The sequence below is a fragment of the Rattus rattus genome, chromosome 2 (genome assembly GCF_011064425.1).
Source record: "Rattus rattus isolate New Zealand chromosome 2, Rrattus_CSIRO_v1, whole genome shotgun sequence".
Taxonomy (NCBI): Eukaryota; Metazoa; Chordata; class Mammalia; order Rodentia; family Muridae; genus Rattus; species Rattus rattus.
In genome coordinates, this window is record NC_046155.1 from 112,103,827 (window position 1) to 112,106,976 (window position 3,150).

Below are 3,150 nucleotides of genomic sequence, written 5' to 3' on the forward strand. Positions count from 1 at the left end.
GAGCTTTGAGTTTTCATTTTCAACTGTAAAGAAAAAGAAAAGCTTTATCTCTCCTTTCTAAGAGTTCTTGCTTTTTTGTCTGCCTATCACCATTGCCAATAGGGACAGCTGTCTTTCCTTTGATCCCATCACCAAGTACCTCATAGTACATCATAGCACATAGTACATCATAGCACAGCTGTGATTGTGACTGGGGAGGAAAGTTATCTTTTTTGTGGGCCTTAGTCTTATACGTAAAAGTTTTTAAACCTGGCTCAGAAAAAAAAAAAAAGACACTTTTCTTAGAGCTTGAGGGAAGAAAAACAAGGCAGTCAAGCTGGAGTTCTTGGCAACTGGTAGAGGGAGGTGAATAAAGAGAGAAAGTTATGCTTCTGAGCTAGAGGTCAAACAAGTAGGCAAGCTCTGAGATAGGCGTATGGGGAGAGCCGGGTGTGTAATAGTTTTGGGAAAAGTGTGGGGGGAGAGAAACTTCCCAGTATCCGTGCAAACAAGCATATGGTTTTAGCTTGTGTTTGAAAAGGAAGACCGAAAGAGAGAAAAGAAAAGGTGACGCTTTCTGAGTTTGAATCAAAACGCAGGCAGGTTTCTCAGTGAGGCTCTATAAATAACTGCACTAAGGAAGATTCTGTGGGATGCAAGCATGGCTTTCATTAAGGGGATGATCTGCCGTCTTTTAAACAGGACTTCCTTCAGCTGCACCGGACTTCTTCAGCTCTTTACAGCTTTTTGAGTGGGCTGCTTTCCCTGCTCTGGTGACCGATGGGCCTATTTGGATGTTTCTTATTGGTGGGAACAAAATACTTCTTTATACTTTTATAATCCTTTTTCCTTTGATTCATAATCTTTGAGAATGTCATGTCTTCTAGGGTTGGAGTTAGACCTCAGATCCTGTTCTGTAATTTATCCCAAAATTACATAACAGAGTAGATTAAAGAGAGTTTTTTTTTTAAGCTTAAAATATAAATCTATAAAATAGTCATGCCTTACCTGGCGGAAATTGCTTTGTTAATGGGTCTCAGTGAATTCCTGCCGCCTCGAATTTTCCCAGTTTTAGATAGAAATTTAAGGAAGGACACTTGTGATTTTTTTTTCTTTTAAAATTAACACACTACCAGGGAATCCAGAGGTGTGGTCTAAAGATGATTATAAGTAGGTGAGGATGTCTATCCTCATAGACCTACAAATCTGCTAATGTCTAGCTACCCATGTCTATCCTCATAGACCTACAAATCTGCTAATGTCTAGCTACCCAAGATGGCCAGAAGTTCAAAACAGAAGAGACTCAGGAAGGCTGAAAGAATGTGGGGGAAGTCAGGAATGGGGTGTACAGTAGTTGGGGTGAAAATATTCATGATTCGTGGAGTGCTTACTCTTATTGACTGAAGTCTGATGTGGGAGTGTGTAAGTGGGCAAGGGGGGAAAGAATCAGGTTTTAGCTATACAAAGCCTAAGAATCCACACCTAGGTCTCAAACACCCAGATAATTTGTTAGTATACTAATCATATTAGTTTAAAATTTAAGGTTGGGCCCTTTCCCCTGGCTGGCAGCACAGAGGCCGCTCAATGCCTGGAGTTACTGTAAAAGATGTTAACCAGCAGGAGTTCTTCAGAGCTCTGGCAGCCTTCCTCGAAAAGTCTGGGAAGCTCAAAGTCCCCGAATGGGTGGACACAGTCAAGCTGGCCAAACATAAAGAGCTTGCCCCATATGATGAGAACTGGTTCCACACACGAGCTGCTTCCACAGCACGGCACCTCTACTTCCGTGGTGGTGCAGGGGTTGGTTCCATGGCCAAGATCTAAAGAGGTCAGCAGAGAAACGGTGTTAGGCCCAGCCACTTCAGCAGAGGCTCTAAGAGTGTGGCCCGCCGGGTCCTCCAAGCCCTGGAGGGGCTGAAAATGGTGGAAAAGGACCAAGATGGGGGCCGCAAGCTAACACCTCAGGGACAGAGAGATCTGGACAGGATCGCCAGACAGGTGGCAGCTGCCAACAAGAAGCATTAGAACAAAGGATGCTGGGTTACTAAATTGCCTCATTCATTAAAACAAAAAAGATTTAAGGTTGGGGAGATAGTTCATTCAATAAAGGTAAAATGTTCACCATGCAAGTAGGAAGATCTGAGTTGTATCCTCAAACCCTATGTGAAGAGTCAGGTGTGATAGTAAATGTTTGTAATCCCAGCACTGTGGTGGATGGGGAGGGAGAACAGGCAGATCCAATCAACCCAATCTTTGTTATCAGTGAGATACTCTGTTTAAATCAACCAACCAACCAACCAACCAACCAACCAACCAACCAACCAACCAACCAACCAACCAAAGGTAACCAAACAAAAAGCAAAGAACAAAACCATGGTGACTGACATCAAAGGAACAACATTGCAGGTTCCTCCCCAACAAGATTGACCTAATACATTTTGAAGAGTTACCTAGGAATAAGAGGAGGAAGAGGAGGGGAGGAGGGGAGGAGGAGGAGGAGGAGGAGGAGGAGGAGGAGGAACTGATTATCAAATGCTGTTGATGCCTGGCAAGCATCAAGGCCACACATTCAGATAGGAATTCATTTGCTGTCAAGAAAGAGAAAACTCAATTAGTAGTGACTTTAGTGCGGAGATATTCTTATTTCCACATTGCAAGGAATGAAGTGTCTTCTACATTCTTTCAGTGTCTTGATATTAAATCCCATTTATTTAGATGTCAATGTTCCATCCTTCACAGGAGGGCTGGAGTCCAGCCCCTCCTAGGACACTCTCATCTCTGTGCTATTGTGAGTTGCTAGTGTCAGTAGTCCTAAATTCCAGCTCTGGAAAACCTTCGAAGTGTGAGAGAAAATCCAAAAATGTGGAAAATTGTGTGCTTCTTTTAGGAAGCCGAAGCTTCCTGTGGTGCTGCTGAGTGGAGGAGGTGGGTAAGGAAGGTACAGAGAGGGAAAAGCAGGAAATTAAAGCCTTACTTTCTTCTAAATACTTCCTAAAAAGGGCTGGCATGCTGCTCTCTGAGGGGGCATCTTCTAATAGAGAGAGAACAAAATGACCTGGAAATTCGGTCTCTTAGGCAGGAGCAATTGCTCTATGCAGAGTACCAGGGTGAGGGGCTCTCTGCTGGTTCTTAGGTTGCAAGCTGACAGGCTGCAATTGATGAGGAGCAAATGTA

General features: G+C 43.6%; 1 pseudogene; it reads left to right on the forward strand.

Annotated features, from left to right (window-relative positions):
• Positions 1 to 1,554: 1,554 nt before the first annotated feature.
• LOC116894235 lies at positions 1,555 to 2,010 on the forward strand (annotated as a pseudogene).
• The last annotated feature ends 1,140 nt before the right edge of the window (positions 2,011 to 3,150 follow it).